At 37.5% G+C, this 24,872-nt stretch overlaps 1 pseudogene; it reads right to left on the bottom strand.

The window, feature by feature from the left end:
• LOC103104267 (NADH dehydrogenase [ubiquinone] 1 beta subcomplex subunit 9-like) overlaps positions 1 to 20,648 on the bottom strand; it is a 135,889-nt pseudogene extending 115,241 nt beyond the window's left edge.
• Between the last annotated feature and the right edge of the window lie 4,224 nt (positions 20,649 to 24,872).

Raw genomic sequence — 24,872 nt, 5'->3', positions numbered from 1 at the left:
TGTTGATGAGGTTTTTATTTTTCTTTTCTTCTTCTGGAATTGCCTTCTGGTTTTCCCTCAGTTCAAGCTATTTTTCATTATGTTTGGTGTTTTCTTCTATTTACTCATATTTATATCCTTCATTTTTAGGTTGAAACTTTGCTTGGGGACTGAGTTAGACTCTGCTTCTTTCTTGGATAGCATGGACTTTCCCAGTGTGATCCTCAATGTGGTGACTAAGACATTTTCCTGCCTGCTCTTCCCTTATAGGAATTGCTGGGTTTGGGTTTGTAAGGATAATTTTAGTGTTTTGACTTAGGTGGCTTGACTTGGGCTTGACCTTTGCTTCTTCTGTCTCTTCTTTGAACAGTTCTGTACATGGATTTGTCTCCATCCTTTGATATGAGCCTGACATACCTACCCTGATATTGATGTTAATAGTGATGGTAGCAGGATTCCTGGAAAATATTAGATACTTTGCATCCCAGGAACTTTCCAAGTCTTTCCCCTCACTCCAGCTTGAGTTTGTGCTACTTGGGAGCTAATAATACACTTTCCCCCCCCCCCCCCAAGTACAAAATTTTACATTTTATTTTTTTCTAAATTTACTTAATAATAATTTTAATACTCATTTAAAATAGTTTGATTTGATACAGATTATACATGTGCATTCATGCAAAACATATTTCTGTATTAGCTGTGTAGAAATATAATGTCAAGAAGGTTTGAGTGCCTGGAAGAAAGGTGGAGGAGAGAGTAGGTGGCCACTTGTGTATACAATATTTTTGTGATAGTTAAGGAAGGGCAGTGAAAGTTTAGGTTTGCCTCTCTAAAATCCTAATAATGAGGGTGGCAATCAGGTGTGACATTGACCCTATCATGGGAAATAGTAGTTATAGTGGATCAAGCAAGTTCTTGGGCATTTAAGCAATTAAGTTTTATGCAAGAGAAACATTAGATGTTCTTCTCAAGGTTTCTCTTGCCATTTGAGCCCAAAGAAGAAAAATCTGGCTCTCATGTAGTGCTAATTATTTTGAGTGAGTTACTTTTCCTTGGGTGAAGATTTTCATTAAGTGAATTCATTTCTTTAAGTCTATGCTGGGATCCAGAGAGAATGGAGTTCCACTAGAGGAAGAGAAAGGTGAAATGTCTGCTTTTTTGGTGATCCCTGTGTCTATTATTTGCCTTTCATTTCATTTTTATCTTCTCTCTTTAAACTGGTTACTGATGTTATGACCATTATGCAGAAGTTTTGATGTCACTGGTTTATGGTAAGGAATAAAATTGTAATAACTAGTTGGCATGGGTTACATGTTATTAATTAAAATTTATAATCCTATAGAAAGAAGATGTCAGGTTATTTGACACCTCCCCTGTTCTTGGTCTTGCCAGCTCACCGTCACCTAGATGTACTATTTTCATTCATTCTTCCTATTGGATTATGCTTGGCACATAACTGGTGCTTATCAAATACTGGTTCATTTGGATTTAAAACTCTTATTCAAAATATTTCAAAGAATAGATTTTTTTTCTCCTTCTCCCCACCCTACTCATACATATGTTATTATAATGGAACCTAAAGATATTGTATATAAAAGCTAATATTACTACTTCCACTTGGTGGCAGCCCTGTGAATGGCACATGCAATTTAAAGGGACAACCTAAAATCTTAGTAGGTGTCTTTAATTAAGTCAAGCCCATTTCAACATCAACTTTTGCCAAATCACCTTTTATTCCAGGCTTAATCATTTATGAAAAAGGCAGAATAGGAGAGATAAAAGTCCAAAGTCTTGCCCAATAACAAAAATTTTATATATTTTAATTGTCTATCAGTCATTGTTTTAATCTTCATTATCAACCAAATATACCTCTCTAAATCAAAATTAAATAAAACAAATAAAAAAAGTAAAATATTTTCAGGGAGTATTTAAAGTGGAATGAATTTGTAAAGCTTTATGCAATTCCAATTATTGGTGAATTCCTACTTTTTTATCTTTTTTTAAACATTATTTTATTTGGTCATTTTCATACATTATTCATTGGAAACATAGATCATTTTCTTTTCTTCCCCCCACTTCCACCACCCCTCCCCTAGCCAACACACGATTCCACTGGATATCTCATGTGTCCTTGCTCTGAATCCATTTCCTTGTTGTTGGTATTTACATTAGGATGCTCATTTAGCTTCTCTCCTCAATCATATCCCCTCAACCCCTGTAGTCAAGCAGTTGCTTTTCCTTGGTGTTTTTAATACCACAGTTTGTCCTCTGCTTGAGGATAGTTTTTTTTCCCCTCATACATCCCTGAAGATTGTTCAGGGACATCGTAAAGCCATTAATGGAGAAATCCATTATGTTCCATTGAATCACAGTGTATCAGTCTCTGGATACAATGTTCTCCTGGTTCTGCTCCTTTCACTCTGCATCACTTCCTGGAGGTAGTTCCGGTCTTCATGGAATTCCTCCACTTTATTATTCCTTTTAGCATTATTCCATCACCAACATATACCACAATTTGTTCAGCCATTCCCCAATTGAAGGGCAGCCCCTCATTTTCCAATTTTTTGCCACCACAAAGAGCGCAGCTATGAATATTCTTGTACAAGTCTTTTTGTCCATTATCTCTTTGGGGTACAAACCCAGCAGTGCTATGGCTGGATCAAAGGGCAGACAGTCTTTTATCACCCTTTGGGCATAGTTCCAAATTGCCCTCCAGAATGGTTGGATCAATTCACAACTCCACCAGCAATGAATTAGTGTTCCCACTTTGCCACATCCCCTCCAGCATTCATTAATTTCCTTTGCTGTCATGTTGGCCAGTCTGCTAGGTGTGAGGTGATACCCCAGAGTTGTTTTGATTTGTATCTCTCTGATTATAAGAGATTTAGAACATTTTTTCATGTGCTTATTAATAGTTTTGATCTCTTTAACTGAAAACTGCCGATTCATATCCCTTGCCCATTTTTCAATTGGACAATGGCTTGATTTTTTGTACAACTGGTTTAACTCTTTATAAATTTCAGTAATTAGACCTTTGTCAGAGGTTTTTGTTATGAAGATTGTTTCCCAATTTGTTGCCTTCCTTCTAATTTTAGTTACATTGGTTTTATTTGTACAGAAACTTTTTAAGTTGATGTAGTCAAAATTATTTATTTTACATTTTGTGACTCTTTCTATGTCTTGCTTGGTTTTAAGATCTTTCCCTTCCCAAAGGTCTGACATGTATACTATTCTGTGTTCACCTAATTTACTTATAGTTTCCTTCTTTATCTTCAGGTCATTCACCCATTCTGAGTTTATCTTGGTTTAGGGTGTGAGGTGTTGATCCAAACCTAATCTCTCCCACACTGTCTTCCAATTTTCCCAGCAGTTTTTATCAAATAGTGGATTTTTGTCCCAAAAGATGGGGTCTTTGAATTTATCATAGACTGTCCTGCTGAGGTCATTTACGCCCAGTCTATTCCATTGATCTTCCTTTCTGTCTCTTAGCCAGTACCAAATTGTTTTGATGACCACTTCTTTGTAATATAGTTTGAGATCTAGGACTGCAAGGCCCCCTTCCTTTGTATTTTTTTTTTCATTATTTCCCTGGATATCCTTGATCCTTTGTTCTTCCAAATAAACTTTGTTATGGTTTTCTTTAATTCAGTAATATATTTTTTTTGAAGTTCAATGGATATGGCACTAAATAGATAGATAAGTTTGGGTAGGATGGTCATTTTTATTATGTTAGCTTGTCCCACCCATGAGCAATCAATATTTTTCCAATTGTTTAGATCTAGTTTTAATTGTGTGGAGAGTGTTTTGTAGTTGTGTTCATATGGTTCCTGTGTTTGTCTCGGCAGATAGATTCCTAAATATTTTATATTGTCTTGGGTGACTTTAAATGGAATTTCTCTTTCTAATTCTTGCTGCTGAACTGGGTTGGAGATATATAGAAATGCTGATGACTTATGTGGGTTTATTTTGTATCCTGCAACTTTGTTAAAGTTGTTGATTGTTTCAACTAGCTTTTCGGTTGATTCTCTAGGATTCATTAAGTATATCATCATATCATCCGCAAAGAGTGATACCTTGGTCTCCTCACTGCCAATTTTAATACCTTCAATTTCTTTTTCTTCTCTAATTGCTACTGCTAGTGTTTCTATTACAATATTAAATAGTAAAGGTGATAATGGGCATCCTTGTTTTACTCCTGATCTTATTGGGAAGGCTTTGAGTTTATCCCCATTGCAGATGATGTTTGCTGATGGTTTTAGATATATACTGTTTATTATTGTTAGGGAAGGCCCTTCTATTCCTATACTTTCTAGTGTTTTCAATAGGAATGGGTATTGTATTTTATCAAAGGCTTTTTCTGCATCTATTGAGATAATCATGTGATTTTTGTCGGTTTGCTTGTTAATATGGTCAATTATGTGGATGGGTTTTCCTAATATTGAACCATCCTTGAATTCCTGGTATTAACCCTACCTGATCATAGTGGATAACCCTTGTGATGACTTGCTGGAGTCTTTTTGCTAGTATCCTATTTAAGATTTTTGTGTCTATATTCATTAGGGAGATTGGCCTATAGTTTTCTTTCTCTGTTTTTAATCTGCCTGGCTTTGGGATTAGTACCATGTTTGTGTCGTAAAAAGAATTTGGTAGAACCCATTCTTGGCTTATTCTGTCAAATAGTTTGTATAATATTGGGATTAATTGTTCTTTGAATGTTTGATAGAATTCATTTTTGAATCTGTCTGGACCTGGGGATTTTTTCTTAGGGAGTTCTTTGATGGCTTGTTCAATTTCTTTTTCTGATATGGGGTTGTTTAGATAATTTATTTCTTCCTCTTTTAGTCTAGGTAATTTATATTTTTGTAAGTATTCATCCATATCACCTAGATTGTCATATTTGTTGCCATATAATTGGGCATAGTAGTTTTTAATGATTGCCTTAATTTCTTCTTCATTGGAGGCGGGGTCTCCTTTTTCATCTTGGATACTGTCAATTTTGATTTTTTCTTTCCTTTTTTTAATTAGACTGACTAGTACTTTGTCTATTTTATTTGCTTATTCAAAGTACCAGCTTCTAGTCTTATTTATTAAATCAATAGTTCTTTGACTTTCAATTTTACTAATTTCTCCTTTGATTTTTAGGATCTCTAATTTAGTCTTTATCTGAGGTTTTTTAATTTGTTCACTTTCTAGTTTTTTAATTTCCATGCCCAATTCATTGACCTCTGCCCTCCTTAATTTGTTTATATATGAACTCAAGGATATAAATTTCCCCCTGAGTACTGCTTTGGCTGTATCCCATAGGTTTTGAAAGGATGTCTCACCATTGTCATTTTCTCCAATGAAGTTATTGATTGTTTCTACAATTTGTCCTTTAACTAGCCGGTTTTGGAGAATCATATTGTTTAATTTCCAATTAATTTTTGATTTTCCTCTCCATGTACCCTTACTAATTATTATTTTCATTGCATTGTGGTCTGAGAAGGTTGCATTTATTATTTCTGCTCTTTTGCACTTGTTTGCAATGTTTTTGTGCCCTAATACATGGTCAATTTTTGTGAATGTACCATGTGCTGCTGAAAAGAAGATGTATTCCTTTTTGTCCCTACTTATTTTTCTCCACATGTCTACTAACTCTAATTTTTCTAAGATTTCATTTGCTTCTCTCACCTCTTATTTATTTATTTTTTCATTTGATTTATCTGGTTCAGATAGAGGAAGGTTCAGATCTCCCACTAGTATAGTTTTTCTGTCTATTTCACCCTTGAACTCCTCTAGTTTCTCCTCTGCCATCTGGTGCAGACATATTGAGTACAGATATTTCCTCACTGTCTATACTGCCTTTTATCAAGATGTAGTTACCTTTCCTATCTCTTTTAACTAGATTTATTTTTACTTTGGCATTGTCAGATATCATGATTGCGACTCCTGCCTTCTTTTTATCAGTTGATGTCCAATAGATTTGACTCCATCCCCTTACTTTCACCCTATGTGTATCTACCTTCCTCATGTGTGTTTCCTGCAGACAGTATATGGTAGGTTTTTGGATTCTAATCCACTCTGGTATTAGCTTGTGTTTTATGGGTGAGTTCATTCCATTCATATTCAGAGTTATGATTACTAGCTGTGTATTTCCCAGCATTTTGATTTCTACTCCTGGTCCTGCCTTTCCTTCTTTCACTATTTCCTTCTACACCAGTGTTTGTTTATAATCAGTCCCCCTAGTTCCCACCCTTATTTTACTTCTCTTTCTACCCCCTTTATTTCCCCCTGTAGTCTTTTTAAAATTGCCCCCCCTCCCTCCCTTGTACTGTTTCCCTCCCCACCAGTCTGTTTTTTACCCTTCTACTCCCCTATAGGGAGCAAATCTAATCTCTGCCCCAATGGATTGGATTGTTCTTCCCTCTTTGGTTCAGTTTCAAAGCATGTAAGAGTTGAGTATTTCCTATCTCCAAACTCTTTACCCTTCCAGTGTATCAATGTTCTCCCCCCTCCTGGGATGAGCTACTTTGTGACATATCTATTACCCCCATTTGTTTCTTTTCCCATTTCTTTTAGTATTAGCCTCTTTTTTTTAGTTCTGGTTGTGTATATATGTATATATACATATATACACACATGTATATGTATTTATGCATTCATGTATTGATATACCTATTTATGTCTTGTCCTTTCATCCTATACAGTTTGTCACTGTTCCTTCTAAGTGTAATTCTTCTAGCTACCCAGGTGATAGCAACAGTTTTTAAGCATTACCAATGACCTATTTTCAATGCCCTATTTTCTTATAGGGATACATATTTTAACTTATTGAGTCTCTTAAAAATTTTGTTGTTGTTGTTTTGTTTTTCTTTTTCCCCTCTTTTTAAATTACCTTTTGATGATTCTCTTGAGTTCTGTGCTTGGACATCAAATTTTCTGTTCAGGTCTGGTCTTTTCCTTACGAATGCTTGGAATTCTTCTATTCTGTTGAATGACCATACTTTCCCCTGTAAGAATATAGTCAGTTTTGATGGGTATTTTTATTCTTGGTTGTAGACCTAGTTCCCTTGCTTTCTGGAATATCATATTCCATGCCTTTTGGTCCTTCAGTGTGGATGCAGCCAGATCCTGAGTTATCCTCACTGTCTTTCCATAGTATCTGAATGGCTTCTTCTTGGCAGCTTGTAATATCTTTTCTTTGGTCTGATAATTTTTGAGTTTGGCTATAACATTCCTGGGTGTTGTCAGTTGGGGATTAAATAAAGGAGGTGATCTGTGGATTCTTTCAATCTCCACTTTCCCCTCTTGTTCTAGGATATCAGGACAGTTTTCCTGAATAATTTCCTATAGTATTATGTCCAGACTTTTTCTTTTGTCATGGTCTTCTGGTAGACCTATGATTCTTGTCTCTTCTCGAACGGTTTTCTAAATCATCTGTTTTGTGAATGAGATGCTTCATATTTTCCTCAATTATTTCATTATTTTCATTTTGTTTTATAGTGTCCTGCTACCTTGTGAGGTCATTAAATTCCAGTTGTTGTATTCTGGTTCTTAAAGACTGGATTTCATCCCTGGCATTTTGGTCATCCTTTTCCTTCTGGTCTGATTTTCTTTGGAGGTCATTTTTCATCCTTTTTACCTCATCTTTCATCTCCTTTTTCTCATCTTTCATCTTCTTCACCTCATCTTTCATCTCCTTTGCCTCATTTCCCAGCTGGTTGATTTTGGCTTTCATGACACTATTTTCTCATTTTAGTTCAAGTGCTTCTGTTTCCAGATGACTTATCTTAATTTTTAAGTTCTTTTCCCAATTATCTTCAGCCTCTCTTAATTGTGTTTTGAGTTCTTCCACAGCCTGTATCCAATTTGCTGGGATTTCTGATTTATTGTTTGCTGATCTCTCCCCCTCTGTTCCATTTGCTGAGTAGAAGCTGTGTATTATAGTTTCTTTCTTATTTTTCTGTTGTTTGCTCAAATTCACCCCTTCTTTACTCCCCGCATTTGTCTGTGCTCTTGATCCTCTCATTTTTTTTTTTGGTTTAGGGGCTTCTGTCAGTCTCCCCTCTTGGAGCTTTAACAGGAGATCTCTTGGTGTAGTCTCTGGTGGAGGTTTATTGGGGTTTGAGCTTCCCTGTCCTCTAGAGGCTTTTGATTGGATTAAAGTCCAACAGTCAATGAGGATGGGTGTGGAGCCTGGGCTTCCCTGAGTTCTGGAGACTTTTGATGGGATTAAGTTCAGCTGGGTTGGGCTGGGTATGTTCTGAGGCCAAAACCTCCTAGAAGACTGGAGCAAATATGGAGGATATCCACAGCTCTGGACAGGCTGTCAGCTCTATGCTCCCTCTCTAGCTCCTTCCCCGCCTTCTGTGTTGGAGACTCTGAATCACAACCCTGGTTGTAATGTATGCCCTCCAGACCAGCACCTTTGTCCGCCCAGAAGTTCCCACTGCTGCTGGGGTCTGGGAGTCTCAGTGCTCTGGGTGGGAGTGGGGATGGGTCCTGGGACCTTCCTTCTGTCTTCCCCTTAAACCAGAGTGTTCTCAGATTCTGGTTATTTTGAGTGGGCGTACCTTTTGAATTAAGTTCAGCAGGAGGGTTCCTTGGCTCTGTCTTGTTGTTAAGTTTGTTTTTCAGTCCTCTGGGAGCATTCAGTTTATGATCAGTTACAAAGGGTATTCAGAGGTCTGAACTTCTGCTCCTTCTAGGCCACCATCTTGACTCAATTTTTTTTTATCTTTGATCTATCCATGAAGACACTTCAATGAAACTGAGCCTTTTGAGGAAATCAGCATTTGAAAATTGTATTCTCTCTAAAAAAATAGAGAGAATATAATTTTCATGTATATTTCATTTATATTATTTATATCAGCACTTGCCTGGGAGTTAAAAAAAATCTAAGCATGTTATACATGAAGAGACGTTAGCAGAGGGAACATTGAATTTCCATGACAACTAACAAGGTAAATTTTATGATTTATTGCTTGTTAAGGATTTTATTTCAATATCTTACTCCAAGAGTCGGCCTTTAAGTGATAGGCTATTGAGGAAGGAAATCAGGAATAATTCCCATCATTTTCTGTGTGTGGAAACTACCAAAGAGAAGTCACTTTCATCAAGGTAACATTTTCATTACATTTCCTTAGTTTAGGTTTGCCTTGTCATCCTGCCTATATCATTGCAATATGGAGACATTCCAACAGATAGCCTCATTTGTTGACAGAGGAAAGGAGAGAAAAGATTTTGTTCTTTTCCTTTTAAAAAATGCTATGCTGAGCCCAGGCTGATCATATGAAAATTAAGGTAACAAAATCAGGAAGAAAATGAAGAAAAGTGTGTGTTAAAAGGTGGGTTTTGCATCAATGCCTCAGTATTTTTGATTCTTTGGCAGAGGGTCCTTGACCCTTTGGGGGCTGGTAATTTAAGCTTGGGGACATAGAGTTGCTTCTTGACAGTGCTAGCATGGGGGAGAACAAGATGTTAGAACTTTTCTCTGTCAGAATTCTGAATTATACCCAGGATCAAAAGCATTGCAGGGATCAGAAGATCAGTGGGACACACTCAGTGGAAAACTCTTAATGAGCAGATAGACTGCTGTATAGCCTCTGTGATATATGTCAACTTAGCCTTGACACAGCCAACTCTCAATTCTCTGTGGGAAATGGGATAAGGGTAACAGGGATAATTGAAGCCTACAGATAATCCACAGACCCCCAGATTACTATTAGCTTTAACCTCCTCCCCCAACAAACCTTTTTTTTTTCCCTTTCCCAAAGCTGGGGAGAAAGAGCAAAATTTGAGTTTTATTTCCTCTTTCAATGATGTCTGTTCAGGCTAGGGGGCATTTGCTAAGAAATGAAATTAATAGAAGACAAGGAGAATGTCAGGTTTTGTATAACACACTAAACTAGATTCTCAGATGAATTTGCTCTAAGATCTATAGCAACCCATACCAAAATCTAAACTGTTCCTAAATTTGTACTATATTCTCTCTCTCTCTCTCTCTCTCTCTCTCTCTCTCTCTCTCTCTCTCTCTCTCTCTCTCTCTCTCTCCATATATATGTGTATATATATATATATAATGCTTTTTATAGGGATGAAATTCTCATACTATGATTTAATTATGGAGGGAATTCCTAGTGTGAAAATTCTCCCTTCCCTATGTCAGATCAGTACTTCTTTCTTTATAATTTAGAGAGTTTCCTGGCTCACTGAGAAATGAAGTGAGTTACCCAGGGTTCCATAGCTAATATGTTTCAGAAGCAAGATGTGATTCCATGTTTAACTAGTACCAAAATTCTTTGCTCTATTCTCTCACACCCATGTACATAACAAATATGAAGCATTTCTTCTTGACATGGGAAAGATGGAAATTAAAAAATTATTTTTCTAACAATAGAAATAATAGAAAAAAGCAACATAATATAGATAAAAGTATGTTGCAATTGTCTGCATTCCTTTCTTTTCCTATTTGCATGACCATAAACAAGTCATTTCATTTATGAGATCTTCATTTCCTTCATCTATAAAATAAGAATAAAAATAGTTATGCAACCTTCCTAATAGGGCTATTGTGATGAAAGTGCTTTGCTAGAATAATTTCATCATCAAGGACAATGGTGTCTAAAAGTGAATTATTATTAATCCTGGTCTTTGAGGGGGAAAGTGAGAAACTAAAAATCACTAAATGTTCTCTCTGATATTCATAGAAAACCTTTCAGATTCCTGATAAATATTTTTATGAGTAGTTATTTAAAAGGTCAATGTGGACCCTTCGATATCTGTTAACTGAAAAGCAGAATAAGTGATAATTTAGATTGTAGGGATTACTCCAAAATATGGCTTTATGTATTGGACTGGGTTCTGGAATAGTATGAAAACAATAGTCTCCCTCAAAGGTCCATTTGTAAAAGCAAATCAAAATACTATATTTTTGCTTTCTGCTGCTTTAGCTATTTAAATAGGTTTCTGGATATAATAATAAGAAAATGTTTTGTACTAATTGTTTCTGGAAGGGGACCATATTCCCTGAATGGTATTCTTGATAATAGAAATAAGACACAATTCAACATAATTCAGTTAAAATATTTATAAATGGCAACATATAATAAGAAGGCAGGCTCTGTTTTTGAGGAGCTTAAATTCTACTGTGGAATCTAGCATATTCACAGGTAACAAAATACAAAATATCAGAGTCATAGACTAAAGACAAGAAATAAATTCATTAGGTAAGGGCTCAGTTTACTGCCTCTCACAATTGAACGAGCTCAGACTAAAATCTCAGGCATAGCTATGAACAGATAGACAAAGACTAGGGAAGCAACAGTTTACCAGAAAAATATGAATGCGACACATCCCTTTTGCCAATGCTAAATGCTCTTACCATCTTAAATAGAGGAGGAGTTCAGAAAAAAATTACTGAAAAGCATTTATAATATGCCTACTATGAAGCCGCCACTTTGCTATGTAATCGATGTAAAAATACAAAAGGTTCTAATAACCAGAAGGACAGCTATGTGGGACAGTAGATTAAGTGCTGGACTTGGAGTCAGGAAGATCTCTCTGACTTCAAATCCTGCCATAACAAGACACTAATTGTGTGACTAAACAAGTTATTTTATCTCCTTCTGCCTCAATTTCTTCATCAATAAAATGGAGATAATAAAAATATCCCCTACCTGACAGAGCTGTTGTGAGGATTAAATGAAATTTTATCTGTAAAATGTTTGAAAACCTTAAAGCACACCAGAAATAATAATGTTTTTATTATAATTATAATTATAATAGTAAAAACCGAAGAAGAATGGTGGCCAAAAAAGGGACTGGTCTGGAAAGTCACAAGGATTTTGAGTAGAACAACAGGGCAATCAGTTGACATAGTTTTTCCAAAAACAATGGTAGAATTGATTTGATTTTGGTACCATGGCAGCTATGTGGTATCAGTGCATGGAGAACTGGGCTGGGAGTTACAACACTTATCTTCCTAAGTTTAAATCTGGTCTCAGACACTAGCTGTATGACCCTGGACCAATCATTTAACCTTGTTTGCCCTCAGTTTCCTCTCTGTAAAATGAGCTGGAGAAAGAAATGACAAACCACACCAGTATTTTTGACAAGAAAACCCCAATTACGATCATGAAGAGTTGGACACAACTGGAAAACAGCTGAATAACACCCCAGAGCAATGAAAGACAATTTAGCATCATCATTCCAGCATTGGCCTCAAATCCAGGAAGACTTGGGTTCAAGAACTGACTAACTCTGGATAAGTCACTTAATGTCTCAATGCTTTTGGCATTACTCTAACACTTTGTTACAGAGAAGATACCGCCCTGCACTGGTAGGGAGAGTCTCTTACCTAGGAGTTCTCTATACCAGGGAACCACAGGTCTTGTCTCCTTTTACAAAGAAAAAATGTAGAAAGTATATGTGTGCTGGAGGATGGAAAACGGTGTCAAATTTATGCCAGATAGGTTGAAAAATGGCTGAGGTGAAAGGGCATCACTGGGTGTAGCTATAATGGGATCTCACCAGTCAGAACAACCTGATTCTAGTATTAGAGATCCATTTAAATGTATATTTAAAAAATGTATCTTTATATTTTAGGCAGAAGAGAGCATTGTCTAACCTAGAGGCAGAAGCAAGTTCTGGTACCATCTTGTCTAGTGAGTAGAAGATGCTTTTGAGATGGCATAATTGAAGTTAGGTGGTGCAGTGGATGGAGCACAGGAATATTTGAATTCTAATCTGATCTCAAAAACTCCTGAGCTGTGTGACCTTTACTGGACAAGTTATTTAATTTCTATTTACCTCATTTTCTTTATTTGTAAAATGGGGTTGATAATAATAGTGCCTACCTCAAAGAAATATTGTGAGGATCAAACAAACTAATATTTGTCAAGCACCTAGCAGGTGCTATAGAAATGATATTATTGGGGGCAGCTCAGTGGATTGAGAGTCAGGTCCAGAGATGGGAGGTCCTGGGTTCAAATATGGCCTCGGATACTTCCCAGATGTATGACCCTGGGAAAGTCACTTAACCCCCATTGCCCAGCCCTTACTGCTCTTCTGAGAAGGTAAAGGTTTTTTTTTTAATGAAATGATATTATTATTTTTATTATCAGCTCAATTGCACCATGGCTTCACTATTGACATATCTAGGGGAATGACTGAACTGATATCAGAGCAGTCCTCGGAATATACTGTGAGAAAGGATCAATATAATACATGCTGCACATGATGTTACCTTCTTTTATTCCATCTCTTGTCTCAAACTTCTGTAGTCTGGCTTCTGACCTGATCACTTATGTGAAAACTATTATCTTTAAAATCACTAGGGAGCTCTTAATTACCAAATCTGAGTCTAGGAGTTCTCTCATTCAATATCCCTTTGTTATTTGGTATATTTGTCAGTATTGACTATCTTCTCCTTTAGGATATACTCTCTTCTCTTGAGTTATCTTGATAATCCTCTCTTGATTCTCCTATCTTTCTGTTTCTTCTCAGTTTCATTGGCTGGATCATTATCCATAACCTACCCTCCAAATCCACAATATTAAGGCTCTGTCCTCTTTTCTTTCTCTATTATTTTTCTTCCTCTTCTTTCTTATTTTTTTAAACCCTTACCTTCTCTCTTAGTGTAAATATGAAGGCAGAAGATTACTAAGGGCTATGTGATTGGAGTTTACTGAGTTCCTAGGGTAAAAAAAAAACTAGGAAGTTTCTGAGGCTAGATTTGAACTCCAAACTCCAGGACTGGCTCTGGATCTACTGAGCCACCTAGTTACTCTTTTCCTCTTTTCTTTTTCTACTTTCTCTCAGCCATCTCTCTAGTGCACAAGGATTTAATGATTATCTTTGATAACTTTCACAAGTATTCGTCTATCTATCTATCTATCTATCTATCTATCTATCTATCTATCTATCTATCTGTCTGTCACCTTACACTCTCCTGAGCTCTTGTCCCACATCACCAATTGCCTATAGGATATTTAAAACTAATTTTCCCTTAGGCATCTCAAACTTAACAGAATCACTCTGCCTTTTCATTTCCAGGCCATCAACCCCACTCCCACTGACTATACTATTCTCCTTTCCTATCTCATCCTCTTGGTGGACCAACCCAATTCTTTGCTATCCTCTACTCTCAAATACCTTGTTCCCAAGTTTCTATTTCCTAAAATATCTTGTCAAACCTCAATCACAGGCCTCTTTCACCTATATTCCCATGATGCTGTGGAGCCAAAAGAATCACAATATTATACTGAACCAGTCCATGACAAATTTTTGTTATCTAATTTCAAAGGGACCCAAAAATTCTATTTTCCCCAAATGTTTGCTATACTACTCTTCCCAGGGGCTGTACCAAATTCTCTTCTCCTCAGATTTCCATAGCTCCCTCTTCTCCTACTTTCTTGCCTCAGGACCTCATCTCATACTTCATTTTTTAAAATATTCATTTCACATCATTCATATATATTTCACCATTTTCTTAAACTTCATTTTCTGACTCTGCCTTGGATATCCCCAAGGCCAGAGTGCATTTCTATTTTACCTCTTTGAATTCCTAGTTTCCTTAATAATAGCTAGTATTTATAAAATGCTTTCTATGTGTCAATACTTTTCAACTATATCTTTTGATCCTCAAATAACCATGGGAGGTAGGTACCATTATCTTTCTTTTATAGTTGAGGAAACTGAGGGAAATAGAGGTAAAAGTGATTTTTCCAGGCTCACAAAGATGGGAAATGTCTGAGACCAGATCTGAACTTTGGTCTCCCAACTCCACGCCTGATACTCTAACCACTAGGTTGCAACCTAGCTGCCTTTCCTTCAGGCTCAACTTAAGTACTACCTTCTACATGAATCATTTCTTTATTCTTTCAGTGGCTAATGCCTTTCCTCAAATCATCTTATGGTTATTTTATATATGCTTGTATGTATACATGCTGTGTCTATAAACTATAAATTCAGTGATTATTTCACTATTGTCTTTGCATATTTATGACTAGCACTTGGTTACTTAATAAATGTTTGTTGATTCAGTGATTTATACCTGGAATGGAGGAATAAGTAATAGTGTTTCAGACATGACTCAGATCTAGTTTAGAATTGACAATATCAATTTTTCTGGATGAATTTACTCTCTAAAAAGAAGAATCATTTCTCTAGAGTTTATAAAACTCTGATTAGTAACTGAAAACTAAGCATAGAGGTAGTGTTTTTAAAATTTTTATTTTTAAAATTTAGTCAAATTCATTACAATTTTTCTAGATTACACGTGAATGCAATTTTTAATATTTATTTTCTGATATTTTCTATCATGTTCTCTCTCTCCCTCCCACCCTTTTTGCCGCAAAAGGCAGGTAATATGAAATTGATTATACACATATTATATTGTACACATTTCCATGTTTGTCATGTTTTGGAAGAACATACATATTGCTTGTACTACATAAATATTCATGAAGGAAATAAAGTGAAGACTGATATGTTTCAATCAGCATTCAGATGCCATCTGTTCCTTCTATGGCAGTGGAATAGAGGTAGTGTTTTCATCACTGCTTTTAGTTGAAGGTAAACATTTCAGAAGAGAAAGATGAGTTTCCTAAGTGAAAACCCAGTAAAGAAGGTGGTCTCCATCTGAGAATGAGACTAGAGCCTCTGGTCCCTAACCTTAAAATATCAATATCAAGCTATTGGCTTGGTTGGTATTGCATACGCCTAATGTGCACCATTAAGATTGGATATCCCTGGATTCTTCCAAATCTATTAAAAAAGGCTTTCAACTGAAAAGGTCAGGGGAATCAGAAAACTATTTATAGTTGTCCAGTCAGATACCATAGAGAATAATGACTATATAGGATGGATAATTGCAATGGGTGCAAGAAAAAGTTCACAGGAGACAAAATCCAAGAAAGGATTCAACAATGAGAATCATGACTTCAGATGGCTATACCAGATAAATGCAAAATTATGGATAACAACCAAAATAAACCAGATATCCTAATACAAATACCTGAATTTGATGACATACATGCCTGGAATGGAGCATTGAAAGTATGTACTTTATTTGAATGAAATAGGGTAGGTAAAAAGGGGAGTAGAACATAACACTATCTAAGGAAGTAGAGGAATCAAAGAGAAATCTTGCTGGAAAGGATTTAGGAAAAGATAAATGGAGGCAGAAACAGGAATAAAATAGCCACTGGAATATAATCTATGAATTCTCTCCCTTCTTTCCTTCATTCCTCTTAGAATTTGTGATAGAGGAAAGCAGATGCAGGGATAATTTGATTATACATTATTAGATTTGGGAAGAGAAGATTTCAAGTGATTCAGAAGTTAGGTATGACTCAGTATATTAAAATTTTATGAGGAAACAGTCTTCAAAAATGGGGGACACTCAAGAATGAAATTCTCAATGGGCCTAGAGAAGTATTACAAAATAAGAAGAAAAGAATGGATTTTTCAATGAAATCAATATAGATGCACTGAAAAATCACCTGTACTTAAGCATATAGTTCATATACCTGCTTGTGAGCATGTAATAAATAATACATGCATAGATATGATATAGCACGCACACATATAATGATAATAAAGTAAGATAAAGAATGCTAAATATTAGAATGAGTTGAAGTTGGGGAGGAAATAAAGGATAACAAAACATGTTACATTAGAAGAAGGAAGTGGATCAAAGAAGGGCCTGAACTCATCCTTAAGATAGGACAATAAAATGTGAAGATAGAAAGAAGAGAGAGCTGGCCAACTCTTTTTTTAAAGCCCTTACCTTCCATTAGAATAAATACTGTGTATGAATCCCAAGGCAGAGGAGTGGTAAGGGCTAGGTAATGGGGGTTAAATGATTTGTTCAGTCCCACAGCTAAGACATATTTAAAGCAAATTTGAACCCAAGACCTCCCATCTCTAGACCTGGCTCTCAATTCACTTAGCCACTCAGTGTTCCTGGGTTAACTTTGATTTGGAACTTTTTATTCTTTGCCAATGAGAATGATATTTTATTGGAAATGATAAGACAAAAATGACTAATAGTCAATCCCCAATATAAATAAGGAGTCACATGATTGATTCTAGTCACTTGACCCAGATGAACTATACCCAAGAGTGCTAATCAGATAAAAAGATGTTGAGCTATTGCCAATGACCTTTTGAAAGGACTCAGAAAACTGGAAAGGTATTTGAAGATAGGAATAGAGTCAATATTTTCCTGATATTTAAAAGAGGAGAGAATTGAGTCTTCAAAATACAGGGAAATATTTAAATAATCTACTTTGCTTTTTAGTGGAATGTAAGAAAATAGTATTAAATGAATTATTAATGAACATCTAGAAAAAAGAAGCTGTGATCACAAAGCCATCAAGAATAGTTAAGGCTAGATCACACACACATACCCATACACACACATACTTGTTAAGCATGTCATCTAAGCATCTAAGTCATTGATAAAAATGTTTACTAGCATAACAAATATATGCATACTTATTCCAAATGGTTACTAGATTGGCAAATAAAAGGAATGCTATTGAAAGTTTACCTAAATTCTGACATACAATTTAGTTGAAAAGGCTTTTCATGCTATTCTTGTGAACATTTTGAAGAGATATAGACTAAAATTACATGGATTTGCAATGGATTGAATGACCAAAACCAGAGAGCAGTCATTAATGGTTTGGTATCAAATTAGAAGGACCTATTTTAAGCTACCAGTCTGGTTCCTAAAGGGAGATGATTGATAGTCTCTCATTTATGAAAAATTAAAAATATGCTCTTTAGTGTGGAAGGATTGCATTGTCTTTATGCCCTTGACATCAAAGCCAGCACTTGTAAATATGATCACTCTTCTTTGGTAAATTGGCAGGACACCTATCCTTGCTAATACCTAAAGGAATGTATCACAGTCATTGCTGCTTGACTAATCTTGTAAAGGATAAGGAGGTTCTCACTGGACTACTCCAGTGATCTGTGTTTGCCTCTGGGCTATTTAACTATTTTATTAATGATTCTGATACATGTGTAGATGTCATGCCCATCAAATTTGCAAATGATACAAAGCTAAGATATAGGGTCTACATATTAGATGACAAATTCAGGATCTGAAGATATCTCAGTAGATTAAAACATGGCACCAAATCAAATAAGATAAAATTTCATGTGAACAAAGGCAAATTTTGACTTGTATGTTGAACAAAATCAACTTCACACAAACAAGTTGGAGGCACTTTGGCTAAGCAATAATTTGTCTAAAAACATTCCTGGACATAGTTGATTGTAGGCTTAAGATGAATCAAGAATGCTACATGCCATTCATAATGCTCATATGATCCTTTGTATGTCAAATGAGGAATAGTGTTTGTGCCTAGGAAGTGACAGAACTGTTTCTTATTCTGGTAAAATAACGTCTGGGATCCTCTAGTCCAATCTAATGCGATGCTTTAGGATAGGCATTGACAAGTTAGACAGCATCCAGAGGAGGGTGACCAAAATGGTGAACAGATTTGAGATAGGGCCATAGATGGATCCACTGTAGGATTTAGGTATATTGAACGTAAAAACAGAAAACTTAGAGACAACAAGATAACTGACATGTGAAAGAGAAATTAGATTTGTCCTAATGAGTAGAAGCTGCAATTAAGTAGATTTAAACTTTTGTTGTAGGTGAAATAGACTGTGTTGGAAGTGACTTTTACTAGATGCATTGTGGTATATTGTTGAGGGAATTCTTATTTCTGTGTAGGTTGGAATAGATGCCTCTGCGGACGCTCCTACTTGGAGATTCTATGATTCCTTCTCTAGTGGTGAGCACAGGCTATGTGACTTTTTTGCCTATCTGTGAATGTGGCAATATTTAGGGGTCTTAAAGTATATTTTTACCAAAACAAAATTCTGACAGGGTAGTAACTGACAAAGTAAAGCATTTTTATAATTGTATAATTTAACTCATACAAAGGATGCCCAATCAATGAAGTAGTTTCAATTAAGAAGACAACTGGGGAGGTTATTAGAATCTCAAATGCAGCAGATTTGAAATTACTACAGGAAGAGGGATGAGGGATGGCTATAGAACTTTGGAGGGACTATTCTCAGACTTGGCACATCCATATTTTTTCAATGGTAGGGACATTTTATTCATTTTATATATACATATACACACACATATGTATATGAGGAACTTGAATCCTTAATCTCTTATACATGAACAAATAAGACTTTTGAAAATGTTAAGTTTCATACCTGTGAGTAGAGTTAGGTTCTTCCTCAGGAAGCTCTAATTGGTATTCCATCTCTAATGGCAAAGGAATGGAGATTCTCAGTATTCACTGGCAAATCAAATAGGGAAAACACACCTATGACCTGGAAGCTTTAAGAAAGAAGGACAGGAAGAAAAAATGGTGGGAAGGAGGAAGGGACCAGTCTGGAGCAGAGACAAGCTCCTACAAGTGAGATCTATGATATGGATATCATAGACACCATGAAAACCAGAGAAATTTGTACTGCCACAGTGTCCCCAAAACCCAAGGTCTCATGTCGAGCATTTTAGTTTTATAATCAATCATATAGACTTCCTATTCTAAAAATGCTTTTCTCAATAAACTAATGAAAAAAAGATGCCACAGGAGGTGGTTCTGGCAGAAATCAGTTCACCAGCACCAAAGCTGGCCATGTTGCTGATAAGTATAATTCTATGATAATTGCTTCTAGGCGGATAATTGCTGATAAGAATGAATTCTTCTCTCTCACCTCACCAGGTATTTATGCCCTTCCTTTTCTTTGGTCACTCAAATATGCCACAGGGCCCCCTTTGACTCTTGTTGATTCATGGGTGTTACTCTAATGAAACAATTGCAGGTCTGTTTATATCCACCTGCACCTGTACTCTTAAGATTTGGGGTGTCTGCTGGGGGCCCCCTCTTGTGCACTGTACAACCCTAAACTATTAACAATTTTTCTATTGCTTTCTTTGTTGGTCCACAAGAGTGATGATGTACTCTGGTTGGTGATTATCTACATGGGTAGCTAGAAAGTCACTAATGAAAGAATGTCCCAAGTTACCATGTACCCTGTTTGGAATGTTCAGTATTTATGTACTGACGCAAATGGTGGGGCTAAAATAAAACTGCTCCTTTGCACTGAGTACAGAAGGGATAGCTCTGGGCCTCATTATTTGTTCTCAACATATTTTATAAGTTGGAGGAACTTCATATACCTCTTTGGTTATTCCATTAGGAAAAGTAATCTCATTTTTTACATCTACATTCAAGCTTTTAAAACACTGAAGTGAGCGTTCTACAGCTATGTAAAGAAACACATTATCAAAGCATTAAGATATGATTAAACTGACATTTTCTTAAGAAAACGAAAGGAGCAGGAAAAAGCCATTCTAAAAGGACTGAGTGCTACATACTCCAGATATTATCTTCAGTGCTTACTCAGGGATCTTTAAAGAAGCTTATTACCAAGTACCCTAAGAAGACAAGTGTGGATGTGTACAGATCAGAGGGATGCGAGCTAATGCACCTGCCAGATTTGACTATCGTACAGAGCATGTCAATCAGTACTGAGACCTTGCATTTAAAAATGTGTTCTTGCAGACTTTTTTCAGTACTGTGTCGTAAATAACCAGAATCTCCTAGTCGGTAGCCATACCCTGTTGCTAATGTCACAAACATGGCATGCTTGTGTATTTGGGAGTACATGGACACACACACACACACACACACACACACACACACACACACTTCTATGTATTGAAATAAAGGTGGAATTTCAGGTTATTCAGCCGGCAAAAAATCCCAAATTTATTAAAGCTAACAAAAACGGTTGTTCCAGATGTGTGTTTCAAATTTTTTCTTTACCGGTCTACCCAGGAGTAATGTTTTAGAAGAGAAACAGAGGTTAGAAGTTGTGTTGCATAGAATGGTGCCACCTTCAACACACAAACCCAGAATGCTGAAAGTGAAAAAAATATTCAGATAGAAATGTGTTAGGGAAAGCAAAACAGATGCAACTTATGTTTCCTAAATAATTCTTATACAATGTTGACTCAAAATAATCCAAGGAATGGATGAAACAGCTGGTATAGTGAAAGAGTGAAAAATAAAATGTAGTACAGTGAAAAGATCACTGGATTTGATGTCACAGAACCTGAGTTCAAATCCTAGATCTTTCACTTAGTCTCCTTATGACTTTGAGAACATTATTTAACCTGTTTAAGCTTCACTTTCCAAGTCTGAAAAATGAGAGGATTAGACTCATTGATCTTCAAAGGTCTCCCTACTTCTAAATCTCTGATCACATGAAGACTAGCTTTGGAGTTAGGTAGAAATAGCTTTGAGACTTGGCCCTGGAACTTACTCTATGATCCTGCACATATCTCTCTATCTCTAAGGATCAGCCTCCTTAGCTATAAAATTGGGCAGTTGAGTGAGAAGCCATATAAGGCTCTTTCTAGCTCTAAATGTGTGGTCTACTGAATTTACCTTCCTGAGAATCAGTTTCCTCATCAGTAAAATGCAGGCAATAATAATTTCACAACCTTATTTATCAGGAGGCTATGAGAAGGGAGCTCTGTCAACCCTAAAGTACCAAGGAGAGATGAGCTCTTATTAATACTACAAAGCTATTATTAATGTGCATTATTATTTTTGTTATTGTTAGCCTGTGATTCATTGATCCTAATGAGAGAATCTTTTTTTTTTTGGTCAAACCTTTACCTTCTATCTTATAATGGATAGTTAGTATCAGTTCCAAGGCAGAAGAGCAGTAATGACTAAGAAATTGGAATTAAATGACTTGCCCTGAGTCACACAACTCAAAAGGGACTGAAGTCAAATTTGAACCCAGGAATTCCTGTCTCCAGTTCTAGCTCTCTATTCACTGATCCATCTAGCTGCTCCTTTATCAGGGATTCTTTACCTTTTTGTTGTTATTGTTGTGGGTAGTTATAGACTCCTCTTGTAGCAGTCTGGTAAAGAACATAGAACCTGGCTTAGAATAAAGAACAGTAAAATTTTAATTTGGAGTTAATAAAAAATAGCACTATAATATTTTTCTTTTCAAGTTCATGGGAATCCTGTAATTTATCCTTGGGACACTTGGGAATGGTGGTGGTGATCCATGGACTCAAGGTTAATAACTCCTGTGTAAAGAATTCTTGGTGAAGAAATTCTCTCTATAAATTTAGATATACATTTGACTTTCAATTTAGTCCTAAACACTTGTTGGTGGAACTTGAAGTTTAACTTACTGAGGGGCAAACAGCCACTAGGAGTAGGAGGTGAGTCTTGAACTCAGGTTTTCTTGGTTCCAAAATCAATTCTTTATACATTACCTCCCTGAGCACCCCATGCACTCATAGGGGTGTATGGGGTACTTAGGGAGGGGTAGTATCTCTGGTATGGAGGGCTTGTTGTGCCCTCCTAGGGCAGCTCTCCAGCCTCTGACCCCTACCTGACACCCAGCTCTCACTTGTGGCTCCCAGTAGCTGCTAGCATGCGGCAGTGGCCACACCCCGGGCAATGGCTTTGACAGGCAGGCCAAACCTTGTGAGGGTAGCCATCGGGTTGTCGACCCCTGGTGAACCAGGGCTTTGCTCACCCAGCATGTGAAGACTGCTTCGGATGAACAGACGGAAGAAACCAATAAGACGGTTCAACGGCTGAGAGGGCGACGCAGCAAAGCACTGTGGAGTGCTTAGGGCATGTTGGAGCACAAAAGACAACACAGCCATCTAATGCAGCTGAGGAAGTCTCTAGACGTAACAATTTTTCGTTCCACTGGACCCAGGCTTCCAACGCCGAGAGAGTGGGACTGTCTCTGTGCATCGGCTTTTCCACTTAAATCTCTTTCACACACAAGTATCTTTGTGCACACTCATCTATCCTAACCCCGTCCACCCTCTTCATGAGCTGCGGCGATGGGGGAGTGACGATGCAACAGGTGGAGGTGACCACTGGCAGTTGTAGTCATGATCCTGCATGTAGACGGCTCACGGACCAGTGGTCGCTCAGCCCTGTAGGGCAGCAGAGACATTCGGCAGCATCCTGGGCGACTGAGCAGCCCTCTCTAGGACAGCACTGCTCACCCTAATCAAGGGAGGGGACTAGAAAAGGTGTCCCAAACATTGCCTGCCCTACAAACACCCGGTCAGCACACCGCAGCTGGCGGGTCATCCCCTTTAAGCGGTCGAAATCAAAGAAAAAATACAAAGAAACTCCTACTAGGAGCATGGAACATCAGGACATTACTTGATAGAGAGAATACCCCAAGACCTGAGAGAAGAACAGCTCTAATCGGTAAAGAACTAGTGTGATATAACATCGACATTGCAGCCTTAAGCGAAACACGCTTACCAGAAGAGGGATCACTCAGCAAACCCACCACTGGATACACCTTCTTCTGGAAAGGTAGAGCCTCAAATGAAGACAGAATCCAAGGTGTTGGCCTGGCTATCAAGACCAGCTTGCTCAAACAGCTGCCAGACTTGCCTGTGGGCATCAGCGAGAGGCTCATGAAGATCCTTTTGCCTCTCAGCAAAGACCGTTATGCCACAATCATCAGCGCATATGCCCCAAAACTGACCAGCACAGAGGAGACCATCGAGCAGTTCTACTCTGACCTGAGTGCCGTCCTGCACTCAGTGCCCACAAATGACAAGCTGATACTACTGGGAGACTTCAAAGCCCGCGTTGACCAGGACCATGAAAGATGGAAAGGAGTGCTCGGCAAACACGGCGTGGGCAAAATGAACAACAAAAGCCTACTGCTACTCAGCAAATTCTCAGAGTTCAAATTCACCATCATGAACACTGTGTTCAGAATGGCGAACAAATATAAAACAACGTGGATGCACCCACGATCAAAACAGTGGCAACTCATTGACTACATCATTGTACGCAGGCGAGACATCCAGGATGTAAAGATCACCAGAGCCATGAGAGGAGCTGAATGCTGGACAGACCACTGATTGGTTAGAGCGACTCTTCAAATGCGCTTTGCACCTCGCCATACAAAATGTGCCCAGGCAGTTCGCGTATTTTACAACGTGAGTCGTCTTAGAGACCATCTTATTTGCAAACATTCCAGGCCTGCCTGGACAACAAGCTCTCTGTCAAGGGACCACTCACTGGAAGCTCAACCAAGAAGTGGAACCAGTTCAGAGACGCAGTGAAGGAAACATCAAAGGCAGTCCTAGGCCCAAAACAATGCAACCACCGGTACTGGTTTGACGAGAACAACACTGCTATTGAAGAACTATTGAGCAAGAAGAACAAAGCCTTTATGCAGTGGCAAAATAACCCAAACTCTGCTGCTAAAAAGGACAGATTCAAGTCTCTCCTAGCCACGGTGCAGCGTGAGATCAGGAAGATGCAAGACCGATGGTGGGGAAGAAAAGGCAGAAGAAATCCAGCAGTTTGCTGACATGAAAAACTACAAACAATTTTTCAGTGCCCTCAAGACTGTCTATGGGCCATTAAAACCCAACATCACTCCCTTGCTATCCTCTGATGGTGACACTGTCATAAAAGATAAAAAAGGCATCAGCAACAGGTGGAAAGAACACCTCAGTCAGCTTCTCAACCGACCCTCTTCAGTCGACCAAAGTATCCTTGACCAGATCCCCCAAAACCCCTCCATTGAACAACTTGATGTCCCTCCTTCAATAGAGGAAGTCCAAAAAGCCATTAAACAAATGAGTGCAGGCAAGGCACCTGATAAAGATGGGATCCCAACCGAGGTGTACAAGGCCTTAAATGGAAAGGCGCTCCAGGCATTCTACATAGTGCTGACCAGCATATGGGAAGAGGAAGACATGCCCCCAGAACTCAGAGATGCCTCCATCATAGCCTTATACAAGAACAAAGGCTCACGAGCAGCCTGTGACAACTACAGTG

This window comes from Monodelphis domestica, chromosome 3 (assembly GCF_027887165.1).
Source record: "Monodelphis domestica isolate mMonDom1 chromosome 3, mMonDom1.pri, whole genome shotgun sequence".
Taxonomy (NCBI): Eukaryota; Metazoa; Chordata; class Mammalia; order Didelphimorphia; family Didelphidae; genus Monodelphis; species Monodelphis domestica.
This window is presented reverse-complemented; position numbering and strand designations above follow the sequence as displayed.